The 21,961-nt window shown below is 44.7% G+C and overlaps 1 long non-coding RNA gene across 1 annotated transcript in view; it reads left to right on the top strand.

The window, feature by feature from the left end:
- LOC121164767 overlaps nucleotides 1–21,430 on the top strand; it is a 30,395-nt gene extending 8,965 nt beyond the window's left edge. The window contains exon 4 of the long non-coding RNA XR_005885157.1: nucleotides 21,161–21,430. This is a non-coding gene — a long non-coding RNA (uncharacterized LOC121164767). The remainder of the gene's footprint in view (nucleotides 1–21,160) is intronic.
- Nucleotides 21,431–21,961: the final 531 nt, after the last annotated feature.

Raw genomic sequence — 21,961 nt, 5'->3', positions numbered from 1 at the left:
ATGTCTTTTATTCCTGGTGCTTGTGCTCATCATGAATTTTGAGATCACACTCAGCTCCAGATAATTCATAAAATATGGCTTGGGTCCACCTGTGCAGTGGGTGCTGGATCCATGAGCCCCAGGGGTGGGGGACACACAGAGGGGCTTGGGTCTCCTGGTCCAGGTTACAGAGCCTGCCTGTGTGGTGGGGACTGGGTCCATGAGCCCCAGGGGTGGGGGGTCTGGCAGGTCCCGGGTTCCATGGTCTGGGTCCTTGGGCCTACCAACATGGTCTTTTGGCCCAGGTCCTAAGGCCCACCTATGTAGTGGGTGTCAGGTCCATGAGGCCTAGGGGTGGGGCATCCAATGAGTTCTGGGTTGCATGGCCCAGGGCCATTGGCCCACCCACAAGGTAGTTGCTGGATTTGTGAGCACCAGGGGTGGGGGGGTCTGGCATGGTCCAGGTCACCTGACTTAGGTCCATGAGCCCACCTAGGAGAACTGGTTTTCCACAGTGTAGAAGATGGAGTGTTGGACAGCAGACCATGGTGCACATGGAGGACATGGTAGCTCATTGGGGCCTGCAGAGGACATCTGGTACCATGGTAGAGAATGAAAGACAGAACACATGGACCTCAGCCAAATGATGACAGCAAATATCTGGGTGACTAGAGACTATAAGGTCAATGCTGTCAGCCAATGGACATGGGAAGGGATTCATCAACCACAGATTAGTGAGATCAACAGCATTTCGAAACTATCACATCCACCTGGGCAGAACCTTCAGGACACATGCCATTGTGTCCCTGGGTTGATATCTGGTGGCCTTTCCCCATCCTTGGGTACTGGGATGGTAGGGAGGCTGAGTATGGCCTTATCTTGCTCCTCCCCTCCTCCCCCAAAATGGGAAGAAGAAATAGACAGCTTGGAAACAATGATAACACCCACTTTTCCCTAACCCCAGATCCTTCCCACCCTGATTGACTATGTAAACATCATCTAAAATTTTAAAAACAAAAAAGTGGCTCTCAGCAGCCCTCAGAATTGGCATGCCAATGAAGACAAACAGCTGTGTGTAAAAGGGAGCAGAGTCAGGGTGTCTGAACTGCCTCTCAGCAATGACCAGCAGGCCTTTTTCTGTTGTTTGTAGAGACCCATGAATGGCCTCATGGCTCGGAAATTACTTGCCTCTTCCCATACAACCAGGTCACTCCAGCAACTAGTCAGCCCTTCCTTCTCAGATCAGAGACCCTTTTCATAACGAGTTGAGAAAAGATACTAGTGGTGTAGATGAAATCCCTATCTCATCCTGCCTTGTACACAATCCTAAAGTGAGGAAAGAGCAAAGAAGAGACACACACCCCAGAAGGCAGCTGCTGCTACTGTCTTACCCAACCTCTGCTCTATGACACCCACCCCAGAATGCCCAGACTAAAGCAAAATGCCTGCAAGCTGGTGCTGCCAAGAAAGGTTGAAATCTGCCAAGAAAGGTAATAATCCTATACTGTGGCTCAGTGTCAGATTAATTATAGCATTTCCAGGGCTGGAAGGTCAAATCACAAAGGAATGAATGTTCATAGGGAGGATGAAAGGTGAGAGGAAGAACTTCATGGTAGAAAGGGCTACCTTGTCCACATCAGTAATAGTAGCTAGCAACTGTCTGTGATTAACACAAGTATACTGATGCAATTTTCTACAGCAGCCTAGCGCAGCAAAGACATGATGGTTTGCCCTTAACACACAAGGATGCTTAAACTTAGCAAACTCAAGTGAATATCCACATAGGAAGTGGTGATGCTGGATTTTGACTCTAGAACCTTTGCTCTGCAGTTGGCTTTTTAGGAAATAACTTCTCTGGGGACAAGGGATCTGAACAGGCAATTGGTTCAGAGATTGGAAACAATCAGCTTCCAAGGTGTTATAGTGGAGTTCACTTCCCAAGGAGTGCATCCAGGGGGCACATCAGGAAGTGCAGTCTGGACAAACATTCTCAAATTCTTCCTTGGCAGGGTTGGAGTGTGGATATCTGTTTACATCTGCCTTAAATATCTATCAGACTAGACTGTTGGGCACACCACCTGGTACAGACCCCAGGCACCTACATCAACATGTGTCCATGTACTAAGACCCACTCACAATGCTTTGGGAGGAGCAGCCAGTGTCCCAGACTCCCCTCCAGAATGAGTACAGGCAGTGTGGAGGCTGAACCCCCAATTTTTTCAGCTTCCACAGGGTGTAACCCTGCCTGTTCCTGATTTTGCTCTCAGGGAGGGAAGAAGTATTGGTGACCCTTGCAGGGGCCTGCCAGGCAGCATGGTTCCCAGTTAAGCCTCTGCAATTGTCATAGGTTTGACCAAAGAAGGGCATAGACAATATTCATTTGCTTTATGGACATACAGCCTTTTTCTCCTCTAGGAGCTGGAGCACTCATCCTGGGGCCAGCCAGGTAAGCAGAGAGTCGCAAGCCTGCCCTGTGGATGTGGTGCTCCCCTACCTAGAACAATTTTAGGAATTGGACCTTGCTGTGATGCTGCTCAAATAATGTGTTCTTTGACCTGTGGCAAGTCTGCTCCCTTTGGTGTTGGTTGGGGGAGCTGTTAGTGGCATCACATGGCAATTGGACCAAGAGTTGTCCCTACATGAATTTTTCTTCCAAGCAGGTCTAGGAGGAGAGTTACACAAATGCAGTTTCAAGACAAACAGCCCCTTCACCAGCATGCTCTCCAACTCTCAGACTCCTTGTCTCATCTCCTTCTCAACTGCCCTTCTGGAGTGGCCACTGCTTCTGAGGTTTTCAGGACAGCCAGCTTCCTCCAAGGCCGGGATCTGTTTTTACCACGAAGAGACTGTGTGTTATGTGACTGGCCAGCCTCCTTCTTTCATACTGGCTGGTAGAAAACCAGAGGTTAGCCTGGCTGACCTTGACTACGCCCAGAACATTTTCATTAGTCTACAGTTAGGCAACGTCATCTCACACAAAACTTATTTTATAACATTACCTTATCTCACTTATTGAATGCCTGCATCCAAACAACGCTGGTAATACAGCACACTGCAGAGTACTGGTTGGTCCCCCAGATTGCATCACTCATTGGGAACTGTGCTGGTTGCTGCCACCCAGCATTACAAAAGAGCATCCCATCACACATCCCATGTTATACCTGCCTGAGCAAAGCCCAGACGTCAGAATTTTGAGTGCAGTTTCTACAGAATACATATCAGTGGTATACCATCAAAAGGTCAAGACACCATGGGTTAAATCATTGCAAATCAGGGACCATGGTATAGGAACCAAGGTTGTGCAGGAACTAAATGCATGAACATAAGTTGTGAATACAGAGCCCAGCACTTGGTAAGCATTGCATAACGTACTTAGGCAATAGTTAAGTGCTACTCAGCTGGCACTGGTGCAGGTCATGAAGTAGAGTGGTCCTGAGATGGCTCTGAACTGGAGATGATGAGAAATGATTTCTTACATAGATGTCAGAGAGCTTGACTCAAATGTAGCCAATAAAGCAAGTGTAAGGCATAGGGAGGAAACATGCCAGATAAGACAAGGAATAGTGGAATCTAAGATGAATGAGTACAACTGGCAGGTCTTGATGGCAGAACCAGAAGTTCAGGATCTATCTCATGAGAAACAGGGAGCTAAAATGGGCATTTGAAATAGAGCTAAGGCACCAGTTGAAAATCCACATGTTGTACCTTGCAGTACTGGAGTTCCAGCTCTGCTCCCAATTCCAGCCTCCAGATGATGCAGACTTTGGGAGGTGATGGTTTAAGGAATTAAACCCTGTCCACTCATGTGGCAGACCTAGGCTGGATTCTCAGCTCCTGGCTTGGCCTTGTCCAGCCCTGAATCACAAACACTTGGGGAGTGTAACAGAGGTTGGAAGTTCTCTACCTCTTTCTTGCTTTGTTTCTCAACCAAAAAAAGATGTGTAAGTAAACCCAAGTGTAAAATGTAAAGAGTTAGGGAGCCAGCAAAGGCTAATATACAGCAGTGGTATGTTGTAAGGAAGTCCATCAATCTGGATAAGTTGTGTAGCCAGCACTCCTCAGTTCTCAGCAGAATGAAACAACTAAGTTAATTTCTTGCTCAAGGTCCAGGTCACCTGCCTGTACATGAAGCTTTTGGTTCATCTTGGTTCATTCTGGGGAAACAGGTCTTGAACACTGCTGTGCTGGTGCTGCAAACAGAAAACCACGCCCACAGCAGATCAAGTGCTGCAGCGCCCAAGGCCTCTGCTGAGAAAGGACATGTGGGGCACTGGCTGTAGTAAGTTCCACAGCAATACCTGCTGTGGATGGGGCCAGGGTGTGTGGCTGTCTGCTGGAACAGGCAGAAGATACTTTGAAACAATTATATAACATGCCAGGGAATTTTAGGACCCTAAGACCATGACCACACAGCTTCCAGCAACCATGTTCCCTGCTCCCAGTAATACTGCCTGCCACAAACTATTGTAAATCTTCTATAGACCACAATGCTTTACAATTTCCTCAAAATCAATGTGGATCTCACCCCCACCTCAGGATGTCTCCATTAGCTGATTACAAGGGAAAGAATTCCTCTAAGAACTGTTTGCTCCCCCAGCCTGAGAAATGAATATAATGTTTGTTTTTGAGTTCCTTGGGCATCTTGGTTGAAGCGAGCCTGTGTAGTTCTCTAGTTCGCCTAGTTTTATAATTTTGTAGCCTGCTGCGATTTCTGGTCTATTGATTAATGGGTCTCTCTCTCTCTCCACCACCAGCGACCTTAATCTTTCCTTAATTGCTTTAATGGCTGTTCAGCCTCCCTCTCTGCCTTCCCCCACTATGTTGTTGTGGTGAAGCTTTTGTGTCTTAACTTCATTCTCCAACTGAGGACTTTGCAGGCGAATGAAAGGTGAATTCTATCTTTGTTTACACTATTTTCCTTGGGTTTTTTTCTCTTTTGCTTTATTTCTTCCTCAGCTGTTTTTACTTTCATGGCCAGTGTGAAGGCATTATCTCAGGTAATTGGGGGAGAAAACAAAAACAAAGTAAAAATATAATGAGAGGATGTCAATGCCAAGGTCTTTGCCTGCCACTCTTGAGTGACTCCTGCCCCTACTCCATCCACATCCAGTCTGGGCACTGTACCGCCCTCTCTCCTTCTCACACCTCCAAGGTCAACAGGCAGGCAAACTACCCTTGCCTGCATTGAGGGTATATCTTGTCTTCCTAAAAAGCCAGGTTGAGGGTGGGGGGTCTGACCTTCTTCTGACCCAATTTGGGGCTCTTTCTCCCCCCTGGGGAAAAGAATGCTTGGAGCATCCTCAAATCAGCTTCCTTTTTTTCTTTCATGCATTGATTTATTCTCACACGCCTATTGAATACTTGCTGTGCTAGGAATTGTGGGAAACTACAAATGAGCCACAGGCCTTGAGGTGCAATCACTCACAGATCAAACTAACAGAGGTGAAAAGGCCTGCATTGGGAATCTGTGACAGTGTTGGGTAACAAACACGAGGGGACTTTACCACGCCGCTTGAAAGTGGGATTCAAAGATGGGAATAAATATATACACTTTACTTCTCAACACAAGCTCCATCAAAAGTCAGTTTTGTCAAGTGAAGATATCAGTTATTTATACCATGCTTAAAGAATTAAGGGTCCTGGAAATCTAAACACATCAGTACAATCTTCTTTTACATTATTCGTTAAAAAAAAAAAAGAATGCACTTTAGAGACTTCTTTTTTTCAAGATTAAGCCAAGTCAGGCCAGATGATAGTTAACGATTCCTCAGAAAAACAACAAAACTGCCCTGTTGGATGAGAGGCAGGAGCAGGAGCCTTTGTTGTGGTAGAGGAGGATTGTCAGTGAGACCTCTCCAGGAAGACTTCCTGCTGAAGCTTTAGCTAACTTTCTAGAGACAGCCTCCTCACCTGCAAGTGCCACCTTACTTTGGTACTTCCAAGAGTCAACAAGGAAACTGCCTTGAACACCCCCAAGCCACAGCAACTGAGACCTTGGTTGTTGCCCAGTCCCTATTGACTTGCACTGGATGGCTTCCACTTCCTGGCAGCCTTGCCTTTGGTTGCATTTTGCCTTCAGAATCACACTGGTAGAGCCATATTTCACTCCCTGTTACAATTCTGGCAAGAAAGGCTTCGATCTCTTTCCCACTTGTGGGAAATTCCATATTGAAAGCTCTGCTCTTGTCTGCAATGGATCTGGGCACCATAGTTTGAGAAACAATCAAAAAGAAAAGCATGTTCCACCTTAATTCTCCAGTTGGAGCCAGTTGAAAGATCTACAATACTGGTTATTGTTTCTGCTGGTAATCACCAGGCCTCTTCAATTATGGCACAACACAAGGTGAATTTACCCCTCCTCCCGCTGCAGTTTGATGTAAACAAACTGTTGCAGACTTGGTCTTCAACATCATTCAGTCCCTTCTTAAAATGAGTTGCCCATGTGTAAACTGTTGATTTCGTAGGCACATTATTCCCATAAACGCTCCACAGTAATGAAGGAAAGTCCCCCCACCATCTTTCTCCCAAGCCTCTTCATCAATTTGCTGTTTGTTTTTGCTTCAACTTTAGCAGAGTTCATGTTTGCTCAAATAGGGGATATTTTTAAACTGATATCTTATTATTCTTAGTGCCTCAAACTAGATCCTGTTCACACAGTTTATAACAAATAATTATGAATTTATTTTGGTGCAAAATGAATTTTAAATTCATCTGTAGTTGTTTCATAGTCAACATCTTCCATGATATATATCTATCTATATACATATATAAAGATTTATTTTGATTTTTATTGGAAAGGCAGATATACAGAGAGGAGAGACAGAGAAGAAGATCTTCTGTCCAATGATTCACTCCCCAAGTTGGCCATAACGGCTGAAGCTGAGCCAATCCGAAGTCAGGAGCTTCTTCTAGGTCTCCCATGCGGGTGCAGGGTCCCAAGCTTTGGACCGTCCTCAACTGCTTTCCCAGGCCACAGGCAGGGAGCTGGATGGGAAGCAGAGCCGCCGGGATTAGAACCAGCACCCATATGGGATCCCGGCATGTGCAAGGAGAAGACTTTAGCCGCTACGCTGTCGCGCCAGGCCCTCTTTCATAATTTTTTTAAAAATATTTATTTTACTTAAAACTCCAGAGCCACAACCACAAGATAAAGAGAGAAAGACACACACAGAGAGAGAGAGAGACAGACAGACAGACAGACCGACCTTCCATTCACTGGTTAATTCCCCAATGGCCACAATAGCCAGAGTTTGACTGGCACAAAACCAGGAGCTTCTTCTAGGTGTCATATCTGGATATAGGGGCCTAAGGACTTGAGTTATTCTTTGCTGTCTTCCCAGGCCACTAGCAGAGAACTGGATCAGAAGTGGAGCAACCAAACCTTGTGCCTCATAGAACTGAGGTCCAGATGGGATGCTGGCACCACAGGTGATGGATTAGCTCCCTATGCCACCATGCTGGCTCTTCCACGAATTTTTTTAAGACCCCTCAATCTGGGAGAGCTCTGAGGCAAAAGGTCACGGTGAGGGAAGGGAATTTGAGCAGACTTCCTAGAAGGGGTTGGATTTTCAAGTAGGCCTTCAAGGGCAGACAATGTAGACAAAAGAGAAGGTGTTTCAGAGGAATATGGGTACCAGGGAGAATAAAGCCATAGGAGGAGTGGGTTCTCTGACTCCTGTGTGCCCTGGGAGCCAGGGGGTATTGGGGCAGTGTTTTGCTGTGGATACTACAACCAGAGTCTGCTGGCAACTGCAGAAGGCCCTTGCCCATTTGTCCTCACTCTTCTGGGAGGGAAATTATGACAGCTAATGGGTGACATTTTGAGGAAGGACAGAAAGAAGCAGTAGAGTCTCAGAAAACAAAATTCCTGGAAGGTTCTTGGATAGTTTTCACAACATCTTATAAGAATTCTTATGGATCCCAAACCCTCCTCAGGACACCTGGCCATCATCACTGTCTCCACTCCAGGCCTGGTGAGATACCAAGGCTGTCTGCAGGCATCTCACATACTCACACAGAACAGGCACTTGAGTATTCATCACCAGCACCTAATACATGAACACTGTTTTCTTTTTCTAAAAGGAGAAAAGTTAAAATTCTCCTGCTATCTTCCTCTCTCACCCGTCTTCCCTCACCGTTGTCCACAAAGGTTGCCAGCTTTTTCTAATTAGTGTTTATTAAACTAGTACATTTTTAGGAAATTTACTATGTACACACACACACACACTACAATCTATACAGCTTTCCTGGCTTAAAATTTGATATGAAGGTTACCATATCTTGTAGATCCTCATGAAAATTCCTTTTGTCCCTACTTTTCCTAATTGTGTATTTGAAGGATTTGCCTGTTTGGATTCTGGTGTACCTGTTGTATGATGCTCTGCTCTGAGAGCAGGCCATTGTCTACTGATCCAACTCCCAGAGAAAGGGTCAGCAACCATTTTCTGTAGAGGATTGAGTGTCAAATATGTTAGGTCACTTGGTGTTTTACAATGACTTCGCTCTATTGTTATGGAGGAAAAGCAGCAATAAACAGCTTGGAAACCAATGAGTGTGGCAGTGTTCCAACAGAGAAATTTATTTTATATAATTCCATGTGGTGAAAATATTCCTTTGATTATTTTGTTCCGACCATCCTCAGCTCACATGCTGTGTGAGAGGAGGAGGTGGGCCAGCTTTGGCCTGCAGGCTGCAGTTTCCCACTCCTCCCCTGGGGAGCCTGGTGGACTATTTCCACTTTGCTCTTGCCACGAACAGAGTTGCAGTGGGGATCCTGCACTTCTGTGAGCACTAGATAAGCACTGCTCCACCAGAGGTCAAACTGTGGCATCCTAGGATATGCCTTCTATTTCACTAGGTACTTTTTAATTGCTTCCCCCAGAGTTTTCTACCCATGTACATTCCTCCAGGCCCACTGGAATGGTCAGACTTAGTCACTGTTTGACCAAATAGCAGCATATGATGAGTGATATTTCATTTATTGTTTTAATTTGTAATTTCCTGAGCAGTAGAAAGCTTTTCCAAATGTTTATTGTCCAGGTTTTCTTCTACAATAAATTGCCTATTTGATATCTTTTGCCCATTTTTCTATTCCATCATTTCTTTATTAACTGGTTGGAGTTCCTTATATAAACTTTTCTACTACAGGATGGAGATGGCTTGATCCACAGATTCATGTGCTGGAAGCTTGGTCTTCAGTGTGGCAGGACTGAAGCTGTGGACCTTTAGGAGGTGGGACCAAGGACAGATGAATAAGTCACAAGGGCTGAAGTCCCAGGGATGCATTACTGTCATCTTTTGTGAGCAAGCATGATCTGGTAGGAGTGGATTTGTTCTCAGAGAGCAGGTTGTTGGAAGAGTAAACCTGGCCCTTCCCAGCCTCTTGCCTCCGTGCCCACAAACCTGCCTTCTGCATGGGCAAGTTCCCCTTTTGCTTCTTCACCTATTGAGATGCAGTCAAAGGGGTCCTTGCCAGAATGCTGGTACCACATTAACTCAGATTTTCCTGCTACCATAACCAGGAGCCAATAAGTCATTTGTCTTTACAAGTTACCCAACCTGAAGTACTTTGTTAGAGCCACCAAACCAGCCAAATACATCCTGCAGAACCCACTTTTCTTATCTGTGAACAGCAATTCTAACAGAACCCCCATAAGGATGAGTGCACCCAGTGCAGTGGCCTAATGTAGCGGCTAAAGTCCTCACCTTGCACATGCCGGGATCCAATATGGGCACCGGTTCTAATCCCAGCAGCCCCACTTTCCATCCAGCTCCCTGCCTGTGGCCTGGGAAAGCAGTCAAGGATGGCCCAAAGCTTGGGACCCTGCACCCGCATGGGAGACCTAGAAGAAGCTCCTGGCTCCTGACTTCGGATTGGCTCAGCTTCAGCCATTATGGCCAACTTGGGGAGTGAATCATTGGACAGAAGATCTTCTTCTCTGTCTCTCCTCCTCCTCTCTATATATACATACATATATGAATTTGCAATAAAAAAAATAAATCTTAAAAAAAAGGATGAGTGCAGGCACCTGCCACGTGTGGAAAGTCCTTGGCCCTACCCCACAAAGGAAAGAGAAAGAGAACCCTGTTTTCCCCAGAACTCCTTTCAGGAGACTATATGCCTGCTTGCAACAAATTATGTGCTGAATAACACAGAAAGGAAGGTGGGAAAGGGGTACTTAGGGGCAGAAGATGGCTGCAAAGCACACAGTGTCTGTTTCTACCACCACTGAGGGAGATGGAGAAAGAGAGGCTGCCCACCTCCCATGGACAAGGGAGGATTTTTTTAAAAAGCAAGAGAGAGACATGAAAAAGTTGACAGAGGAGAAAAAAGTTTCTAGATTTTTAGATGAGTTATAGAGTGTGTGGCATAGCCATTCCTGTGAGTGTGAAGTCCTCATCACGCACAGATATTGCCATGAAGATTCTACTAGCACTAAAAGAGAACAGAGCCTGTGTACCTGCACACCTGAGGTGCAGTGAGAGTTATTTCAGGTTTCATGGCGTGAGGCACCGCATTGGAGCCTTCTTGCATGTGACCTCATTTCATTCTTACAGAAGCCTCATGAAATCTGTAAAGCATCCCTCTATCACTTTGAGCTCAGAGAGGTAAAGTCACTTGTTCAGGGTCACACAGCTAGGAAGCAATGGAGCAAGGACTGCAGAGATGAATGTCCTTGAGGGACTGAGAAACTTCCATTGTGCAGACACTGTCAGTCCTAGGCCCTCTCATTTCCTTTCTTTTCCACTGGCCTCTCCTTGAATGGTCTCCTACCTGAGAACATGCAGTTCCCAGCAGAGGCCACGTTCCAGAGAAGGGAGCTCCAAACCAGACTCCTCACACACATTCCTGTCCTTGGCTCATGGTCCCTCTCTCCCAAAATGAGATACAGCCTTTCCACCCCAACCCTCCCTCATATAAACCACCTCCAAGTGCTATTTCCATGACAACCAGAGGCATAGCTGGAGTTTCACAACTGTAACATAGATCCCCTGCCATCCCCCAACATTTCACTCCCAGGTCCAGGATTCTCAGCAAGATCCTTTCCTGGTCATATCAAGCACTTTCATGCACTGCCAAACAGACCCCCTTACCACCTAGATTTACCCAGAGTCCTCAGAGAAGTCCCATCTCATTAAATATGAATTTTTTTTTAAAGATGGGTAGAAAGTTAAAAATGCAGCAAACAGGCAGGCAATTATAAGTCCTCAGTAGAGTTGAAGCCTCGATGGCTGTTTTAGCAATGTCAAGGGAAAACTTGGCCCCAGGGTCTTTATGTGGGGAAACAATTATGCTTGAAGTAGGAGTTAATGGGGAGGCAGATCTCCAAATATTTCATACATGGATTATAGCCAATTACCAGATTATACAGGAGACCAGCATGCAGCCTGCCCTGCTCCCAGCCCCCAGCCATCCCCATCTCATCAACACACATGTGGAAAGGAATAACAGACCTACGAGAGAAACCAGGTCCAAGACATTGAGGAGCAGAAGGCTCCAGGAGGAAGGAGCCAATCCCCCCATGCCTCAGCCTCATCATCATCACCCCCAATTCAGCTCACATGGTCCACACCCATTCTCTCCACCTCAGGTGGCTTTCCAACCACAGAGCTGGCCTGCTCTCACACTCAATTCCAGCCTAGCTCCTTCTGTCCCTTATGTCACCAGAAAAGCACCATTTCTAGCAGACACATCCATGATGCCAACTGGGAATGAATATAACTTTCCACAGACATAAGAAGGTGGAGAAATAGGGACAATCCAAATTCAGTATCTGCTTTTAGGTAGGTGTCAACTAGAAATGTATTGCTGACTTGCAGAAAGGGTCCTGCCTGGGTGGAGACCCCAAAAACTAGCAAGAGGACAGGTAAAGTCTCATGGACTCACACTTCTGGATGGCTGGCGCAATGGGACCCCAACTTCTGGGGCTTGTCATCCCCACTGACCCAAACCTGCCATCTCTCCTCTACAACCTTCTTGTGGCTCTGTCCTTGTTGATTGGGTGGCCAGCAGGCAACTCACATGTCAAGCCTTTTGTATGATCACATAGAGGCTATCATCAGAGGAGGAAATCTCCATAAACCTCCTCTTAGATATCTCCCAAGATAATTTTTTGTTTATACATATATATTTTTTTTTCAATCATAGATTCTAGAACTCAGCCTACAGTTTCTCTGCCCCCTATAACTTGCTCTTCAGAGTTGACTGGATGGGGAACCAAGTGTCAGGATAATCCGTGGGGTTCTCTGTATGAGAAGTTTGGGAATTTTTAAGATAAGTCTCCAGGGCAGGCTCATTTCCCCCGGACTGCTTGGTCCCTATGCCAGCCAGTGTCCATCAGCTCCCTTCAAATGAGCAATAGCGCCAGAACTGGGATTTCAGGTTCCAGGAGAAATCCCATCTCTTTTCTCAGAGGGAAACACAGTTTCCAAAGAATAATTCAACCTGCATGGCAAACCACCAGACATTCCAGCTGCCCCATCACCAAGGGTCTCTGGGAAGGTATCTCCTATTCTGCCTGCTCTGGACTTACTGCAACTTAACCTAAGATAACACTTGTCTTGCTAACCATGCGAAGTGCTAAAAGTGCTAGACCCTCACATAAGTTCCTACAGACTTCCTGCATCCTGGCCAAGTGGCTGTCGATGCTTGCAGGAAGAGTGGGTAGAGGCTCTGAAAGGATACAGATGCTAATCCCTTCAGCTAAGAACTTTTCAAGCTCAAGAAGTCAAGTTTGGATCAGGTAACTTGGACATTCTGGGCTGTGGGACTTCTCTGTCCTTTTACTGCCTCCCCGACCCTCACTGACTGGATGGAAGTCCAAAGATTTGAAAGAGCATAGCTCCACAGGATCAATGCTTTTATTTTCTCTATTCATACAGCTACTTCTCACAAAGCCTTGGGTGATCTCCTGCCACTTCCTGTCCATCACTGCCATCCACAACTCCCTCATCCCAAATTGTGGGTTTTCATAAGGCCAAAAAAAAAAAAAAAAGAAAGAAAGAAGAAAAACCCTTAACAGATATTTTCTTTAAATTGCCAAAATGGCAGACACATAAGTAATTGCATTCTGGTAAGACTAAGTCAGGTGAGTTAGAAAAGCGGCAGGGGTATTACAATTCTAGATTTAGAAGGAAAATTGTATGTGGTACACCCAAGAGGCAGTGCTCACTACCTTTATCCTTTGGCCAGCACTCCCACCTGGTATATGACACAATGACCTTCTCTCCCTGGGGTACCTTCCCCTCCTTGTTCCTGGAAGTCTATGGCACATCCAGGATGAAGGCTGATCCCGGGCTTTCAGGCAAACCAGCAGGGAGATCAGGCAGAGTGTCTTGCTGGTGCCACAGGGAAAAGCAGGCTTATGGAGAACCTGAGGCAGCTCCTCTTTACATCTTGGGCAGGAAGTTCTGGATTCTGGAACCATCCATCCCCTAAAGGGCATCAGAAACAAGTGTAATCAATTAGATACACGAGGGTGGTTGGCCTATGAATGAGCGGGATCCTAGTGTCAGCCTTCAGGGAATGTTTTAGTAGCCATAAGCAGGCATGTCCCTAGAGGTAATGGGTTAGTTGCCAGGGATCAGCCAAAACCAGAGTGGACACCGGAAATGCTGTGATGTCACAGCAACACTGGGAGGCAGGAAGGAACTACAGCTTCAGATAGGGCTGAACTGCTACAGGTTGTAGGACAATTTCCTACTTAGGAGGAAACATTCCCCTATTTGTATTTTTCAAATTAAAAAGTAGTAAGCACTTCTGCCCTGGTAAAGCCATTTTCTACTTTTTCCTTAGCAAGCTGTTGTACATAAGTATCTAGGAATAAGAGTTGCCAATTTAGCAAATAAAAATATAAGATACCCAGTCAAACCTAAATTTCAGACAAATGGCAAATATGTCTTATTATGAGCACACTAAAGGTAACAATTCATCACTTGTCAGAATACTAACTAGACTGGCCACCTCATGTTCTGACAGCTTTCCCACAGACAAGGGTCAGTGAAAAGGTATGACTTCCAGAGGCATGTTCCTTCCATGATTCACCCAGTTACTAACTCTGCCCTGGCTCTGTGTGGGCCTCTAATGTTGGACTTGGGAAATCCACAGTCCCTCTGCAGAGGCAGAGGTGCCAAATGATCATCAAAATGGCATGTTATAGTTTGTGCTCCAGCAGCTTCTCTTCCAATCCAGCTCCCTGTTAATGGCCTGGAAAAATCACCAGAAGATGGCCTACATGTCTGCAACCCTGCCACCAATATGGGAGATCCAGATGAAGCGCCTGGCTCCTGCCTTGAGCTTGGCCCAGTGCTACACATTGCAGCCATCTGGCAAGTGAATCAGCAAATAGAAGTACTCTCTCTTTCCCTCTCTCTCTTTCTTTCTCTCTCTGTCCACCCCCATTCTGTGACTCTTTCAAATAAATATTTTTAAAATGGTATGTGTGCAGGAATGTGCAGGGAAGTTGGAACAGGAAATGATGTTTCACACAACATAGCAGAGGTTGCCAGTGATGTAAAGACACCTGCTCCCCATGTGCTCTGGCACAGAGTGAGAACCAGGAGAGCCTCTGGGCCTCTTCCTTAATCACCTCCTTCTTAACCAAGAGCCCATTCATTCAGTTATTCACTCAGCTAAAGTTTATTATGGACCAGGTGCTGCGCAGGAATGAGGAAGACAAAGACATAGCCCTGTCCTTGAGGTTGACAGTCTGGCAAGGGAGTCTAGACATGTTCATAATCAAGGCGATTCAGGATTACTCTAGTTAAATCAATAGGGGATGCTGAAGGGCTTTTCACATTGCATCAGAAAGCTCACATGCACAATAGTCCCACAACTGTGTCCCTATGGATGGGCTGATTGACCTCAACCAAGTTGCTGAATCTTACTAAGCCTCATTCCCTTCATCTGAATAAAGGTGGCACTTATAACAATACTTGTCTCACAGGCTTGTTCTCAAGAGCTAATATAACAATAAGTGCTTGGTAAGCCATATCATCACATAAATGTGAATTATCACTCATTATAAAAGTGATTATTGTGAGGATGACATCATGACACAGTGAGTAAAGCTGCCACCTACAATGCCAGCATTCCATGTGAGCACTGACTCAAACCCCATCTGCACCACTTTTTTTTTCTAAAGATTTGTTTTTATTAAAAAGATCAGATTTATGGAGAGAAGGAGAGACAGAATGATCTTCCATCCACTGGTTCACTCCCCAAATGGCCACAATGGCTGGATCTAAGCTGATCCAAAGCCAGGAGCTTCTTCCGGTTCTCCCACGTAGGAGTTGAGCTATTCTCTACTGCTTCCCAAGGAAGGTCATAAGCAGGGAGCTGGGTAAGGAGTAGAGCAGTCGGGACATGAACCAGTGCCTATACGGATCCTGGAGCTTTCAAGGCAAGGATTTAGCAATTGAACCATCAGACCAGGCCTCAGCTCTGGGCCCCACTTGTGACCCAATTCCCTACTAATGCATTTGCGAAGGTAGCAGATGTTCCAAGGACTTAAGCCCCTGCCACTCTCACATGGGAGATGTGGATGGAGTTCATGATTCCTGGCTTCAGCCTGGTCCAGCACTGGCCTTTGCAACCAATTAGGAAGTGAACCAACAGAGAGATGTATTTCATTCTCTTTCACTCTCCTCTCTCTGACGCTCTTTCAAATAATCTTTTTTTAAAAGTGATTATTGTGTGGAAAGCCCCTAAAAAGTTAAACACAGAATTGCTACAGGATAGTGCAATCCCTGTCCTATTATATACACCCAAAGTACTGACAACAGCTTTTCACACAGATGCATGTATAACCATGTTCAGAGCGACATAATTCTTTTTTTGCATGGAGAAAGTTTTTGTTGTTAATGATCTATTTTTACTAGAAAGATGGAGTTACAGAGAAAGGAGAGACAGAGTGAGAGAGGGCAAGAGAGAGAGAGAGATCTTCCATCTACTGGTTCACTCCCCAAATGGCCGCAGTGGTCAGGGCAGAGCTGGTTTGAAGCCAGTAACCTCTTCTGAGTCTCCCATGTGGATGCAGGGTCCCAAGAACTTGGGTCACCCTCTGTTGCTTTCCCAAGCCGGCTGGGGATTGAGATGCAGGTGGCTGCACAGGTGTACTCTCACAAGCACCAGGATCCCATAGAGGCACTGGTTCGTGTCTTGGATTTTCTGCTTCTCATCCAGCTCCCTGCTTGCAGCCCAGAAGTGCTCACTGCCTACAGTCTAGGTGTGATGCCAGCAGGAGCTTCCCAGGGCTGTGTGCTCCAGCTGTCAGAGCCAGTAATGTGGACGGGGAGAGGGTCTGGGGATGAAGCACCAACAGGAGACCAGTGATGGTACAAGTCTCTCCTGTCCTATTATATACACCCAAAGTACTGACAACAGCTTTTCATACAGATACATGTATAACCATGTTCAGAGCGGCATAATTCACAACAGTGAAAAGGTAGAAGTAGTCCATGTGTCTTCTAGAGACAAGTGGGTAAGCAAGTGGTACACACATGCAAGGGGACATTAATAAGATGATTCAGCACTGAGCAGGGAAATTCTAACCCAGCTAGCCCAGATAACAAGCCAGATGAGTCATGAAATCACGGGCTAAGAATATCAGATACAAGATGGACCACTCTTTTGAGATTCCACATATTTTACATATCTAAATAGGTAAATTCCTGGAGACAGCAAGTAGAATAGGGGTTATCAGAAGTTTGAGGGAGAGGGAGTTAGTACTTAGTGACTCCCTGTTTGGGATGATGAATAAGGAGGCAGGAGGGGGACGGGGGGGAGGGGGGGGCTTCTGACCCAGCATTGAAGACACTGCTTAGGATGCCAGCATTCCATATCAGATTGCCTGTGTTAGTATTCTGCCTCTGCTCCTGATTTCAGCTTCCTGATAATGTGTGCCTGGGAAGTAGCTGGTGATGGTTTAGGTACACATGGAAAACTCAAATTGAATTCTAGATTCCTGGCTTTGGCTTGACCGAGGCCTTTGCAGCCATCTGGAGAATAAATCAGTAAATGGAATGTATATGTCTCTCCCCATTTCTTTCTGTCACTCTGTCTTGGAAATAAAATACCCTATAATGCAAGGAAGGCATGACAGAGGGGATGGAGCACATGGCTCTCAGCAGGACAGGCCAAGAGCAGGACAGATAGTGCTCCAGTAGCTTCACAGGGCAGGCAGCTCCTGTCAAGCCCACAAGCCTGAAGGTGAGGTGCTTCCACACCTGTGTCTATGAAGCTGACCCCCAGGCCAGCCAAGATACTGTTAACGATGCACTGAGTAGCATGTGACAAAGGCTTGGGTGGGAAGTTTAGGAAGCCCAGGATCACTGAGATAGCAATGAGGATGTCAGTCACCCCAGGACCTGAGCCATGCTGGGGATGTCACGGGGTAACTCAGCAATGCCAGGGGAGCCAAAGTCAGGGGAGGACTGGAGATGGAGGAAAGAGGGCAGCAGGAATGAGGCAGCCCTTGAACACAGCAGGAGTCAGGTGGAGAGGCTGGCTGGGCAAAGGAACCAGGCAGGATGGGCTGAATCAAACCTCGACTGGCAGGTGCACCCAAGAAGGACCCACGGGGTTACTCCAAGTGCTTTCCATGGACCCAGCCCACAGACCTTAGGATGTGCTCTTACAGCTCTGGCAGCCAGGTGTCCCACAGGCAAGAAATCAGTCCCTAAAGGACAACGTCTCAGGCTCTCGCCCTACAGGAAATCTAATTTTTCTTGGATTCAGCACAGGGTTCAGCAGAATTATAAATTCTGAGGAAATGGACTCCCTCCTTCCCATCTATAATCTCAAGTTTCTACCCAAGAAAAGGGATTGGTAAAAGACATAAAGATATCTCACACCTTTTTCTGAATTCCTTTCTCCAAAAGCATTGGTATTTCAGCCAGACCTACTGTTGGGAGATTTTAAAAATTAAGGGAGGACTTTAGCTATAGGGTGATGGTCCTTCTGATTCCCTTGGAAAAAACTCCTTCTTCAACTTGTAAGAGACAGGGGTCACCTCTCCCTTCTCCAGCAGACTGCCCCTCTTTGGGCTAGCATCAGGCTTTGGATAGCAGCAGGATTTTCATTTAAGGGTAAAACACCTTAACAGCAAATAGCAAATTTGCTATAAATCAAGATCATGGAAGATGACAGTAGATTAATATTCTAATTAAACATGGCAATTCCAATCATTTTTTATCGTTATGGAAGTACTCAACATTGTGACACATTTCAGAGAGAAATGGATGGTTTCGGTCTGATGGCAAATTGAAATAATTTCTCAGGTGATATTTGTAATTTGTCAGTGGCAGCAAAGATGGTATTCAACTAAATCTAGAGCTCTAGACATTTCCATTCAAAGGACTAATTCTGACATCTCCCTATCTTCATGGGTAGCTTTTAAAATGATCTCCACAGAAGTCGAACACACTATGATAAATTAACCTGAGGCTTTATGACTTGTAAAACTCCCACCCAAAAGTACTTTACTCCCTATCCCCAACCACCCATCCCTGTATAACATCACACTTTGTGTGGGATCCATGTATTTAAGCAACTACAAGTCTAATGAATGTCGAAGATGTGATCCTCAAGACACCACATCAGACAGCTGTTACTCCCATTGGGAACATAGAGGCTGAGAGTGGGCACATTGTCTTCCAAAAGTCAAGAACTGGAAGGCATCAGATCTAGGATTGGAAAAGGACAACCAACTTCCCTCCACAAAGAAAATTACATGCACCATTTGCTGAGAGACGCAGTGAACACTAGGTAGTTTGCTCTTTTGCTTTATTTTGGGCCAAGAAAGACCCTCCAGGACTGATCACATGCTGCCAAATAGGGAGAAAGTCTTCAAAATAGTTTCTAGAAAAATATATATTGTGGGGGAAAAAAAACTGTACAAGGATTTCAAACCTTTTTTGCACCAAAATTACCTTTCAATTTTATTTTGTACAAACTCTTTGAAACTCCTTCATATAAATCATAAGTTTTTTGTCACAGTTCCTCTGCAACAATTTTCACCCCAAATTCCTCCCTCCAACCATCATCATCATCATTTCCATCATCACCATCACTCTCATCTTCAAAATAAACTTTACTTGAAGGATAGATATTTTTCAAGGAATGATAAATATTTTAACATATCATTCTTTCCCCTTCTTTTACATGAAACAGCTTTAATCTTCAGAATCTAGTTTAGAGAGAACATGTTCTTGGTGTCATCACTTTCATTAGTACTTATCTAGGGAACTTGAAACTTTTGTCTAAAATTTCCCTGAGAAACATCACTTTTCAGCAAAGTTAAGCACTCTATGTTTCTTTGGCACCTCCGCTTATTCTTTTATAATAATTTTCCCCTGCCAAAGCTACACAAATCATTTCATATTGGTATACTAGACCTACCCAAATAAGCTATATGCCCATGAAAGCAAACATGCTGACGAAACTTTGGTTTATAGAGTACAGGTTTGGAAAACTTGTGAATATGGCACGGAAAATGAAACCACTATGAGAAAAATAGCTCAGTAAATATTCAATCATTGTGGCTGAGAAATATTTAGCAATACCATATTTTAGGATGATGAAACTGTTGGGTGGAGTAATGTTTAACAGTAAGTCAATTAACAATCCAGACTGAAGTTACTGAAGTTACTTTAGCACAAGCTTGACCGCTCCTGGATTAAAAACAAACAAACAAAACAAAAAACAAAAAACAATGTCTTTAGGACATGACAGTCCTTTGGCATTTTTAAAATCCTCAGGGGGCCCAGTCTTCTGCTATTCTTGTAACAATGTGCTCCATCAATTCTTGCTGAATGAATATTCCCATTTAGCAACTGTTATCCACTTCTTGTGATTCTGCAACTGAAAGAAATTATAACTAAAAAATAAACTACAGTCACAACATTGTGACTGTATTAAATGCCACTGACTCATTCACCTTAAATTGGTTAATCCTAAACCATATAAATTTTGCCTCCAAAACACTCCAGAAATTAGGGGATAGTAAGCTTTCACTAAAATTCAACATAGCAACTAGAGTGAACAAGCAAGTTCATAAGCACTGTTTCATGAGTTTTTTTTCTATAAAAAAAAAGTCCTTATTAAGCAGTTAAAATGCAAAAGCTGCAACAGAATTTCCAAAAATTGTGATGCAAATAGCCCAAAATGTTTCTTGCACTCCTGGCTCAGTGAGAAGTTTTAAAGGGTTTTTCAGACTCCACCTTCCTGTAAATGGAAGGATGTGTCCTACCTTGTAGAAATAAAAGAAAACCTTAAAAAAGTGTCCCAAGTTCTAGAAGACTTTCCCTCCACCTCTCTTTTTGCCAACTTTAATCATAACCCCCAGTTCAAAATGGCATATCTAAGAATTTCAAATTCAATGAGTAATTTCTACAACGAGGCTTCCCTTCCTTTGTGACAATGTGATGACAGGTTGTTTACTTACTTACTTACTTATTTTTTTGGACATTAAAGAAAAAGCCTCTTAATTCAGTGGGGCTGCACATATACATGCAGCCTCTCCCAGTTGAGGGAGCAGCGTTCTCATCTCTGATTATTGACAAAGCTGTTTTTCTCTTCTTGTTAAAAGGCTGTTTACAGAGATAACTGTGGCAGTACACACAAACATTCTGAGGATATTGTGTGCAGTTTTCAAACTGTATTCTCAATTGTAAAAGGCCAATGATCACACTCTTTAACATATTCCCAGTAAGCTGCAGCCTGGCATCTTGTTTGTATCAAATTTTCCTTTCTGCTCTCTGATAAATCACAATATGACAGCCAAGCTCCCTGCCTCCCACCTGTTTTACTTGCTCATTAGGTTTTTAAAAGAAAATGCAAATCCTCATCTCTTCATTAACCCATCTTAGAAAATAACTCAGATGTTCTTAATTTCTCGTCCGATTTATCAGACCAGTCTCTGATAACTTCTGAAAGAAGTCTATTCAACATTCTCAAGGACAAAGAACACTTTATAGGAATAAATAAAAAGAAGCTCTAACATAAGCATGGGAGGCATAAAACACCAAGATGCTTGCTAAATGTTGCTTGCTGGTGAATGATTTCAAGTTCTGCCCAAATCAACAGACACATTCTATTGAAAATACTTTCCTGAAAAACTTCTCTGTTAGAATCTACAAAAATATCTAAATGGTCTTTCTTTTTCATTCCTCATTATGGAAGCCTGACCAGCTAAAGGCAATCAACAACCTGTGCAAGCTTTCCTTTTAAAACAAAACACCAGCAAGTATGAAGACATGACACCATCGGAATGGATCCAGACATGTCCATGCTTCCCTCTTGGAACACTCACCTTGTGAGTGTAGTTGCATACTTTTTAAACCTCTCTAAAATTAGAGTCCTTTTTTCACACACCAACACTAACTCCACAGGATCTTCTCAAAATGTCTCCCCATGCTCAGGTGATATTTAAAAGAAATCTATTGACCAAAATCATTATGACACTGCTTATTTTCCTCAGAGGGGGTCAGGAGTGGGGGGCAAGGTGGAGAAAGGAAAGCAGGTGAGGTTTTGTGTCGGTAATAAGCAACCCAATCTTGCAAATACATGAGTGCTTTTTCTCGCAGCATAGCTGTTATCCAAGCCATGTCCGGTCTTAACTCCATGCCTCAGTTCCTTACCAGAAATGGAAAAACTAAGTGAACACACCTGACATGATGAACTATTGACTGCAGAAAGCAAAGTGGGATCCTTCCCCAACCCTCCTCTTTTCTGAGATATTAGGGATCCCAGGCCCCCAAGAAGTCCGGGAATTCCTTCCTCGCCTTCTCCATCTTCCTAGGGATTGGAGCAAGGAGGAACTCCTTCCCCAGTAAGAAAAAGGCAGTTTACTATAACAGAACAGAGAAGGTATGCCCGATGCACGGCAGGGCAGAGAGCACCTGCGTGAGAACACACTGGAAAGCAAGCCGCCCAAATTTCCAGGGCTGTCAGTTCCTGCGGAGGTCAGTCTCCGGGGTGGGG

This window comes from Ochotona curzoniae, unplaced genomic scaffold (genome assembly GCF_017591425.1).
Source record: "Ochotona curzoniae isolate NIBS_2020 unplaced genomic scaffold, NIBS_Ocur_1.0 contig_883, whole genome shotgun sequence".
NCBI classification, from domain to species: Eukaryota; Metazoa; Chordata; class Mammalia; order Lagomorpha; family Ochotonidae; genus Ochotona; species Ochotona curzoniae.
This window is presented reverse-complemented; position numbering and strand designations above follow the sequence as displayed.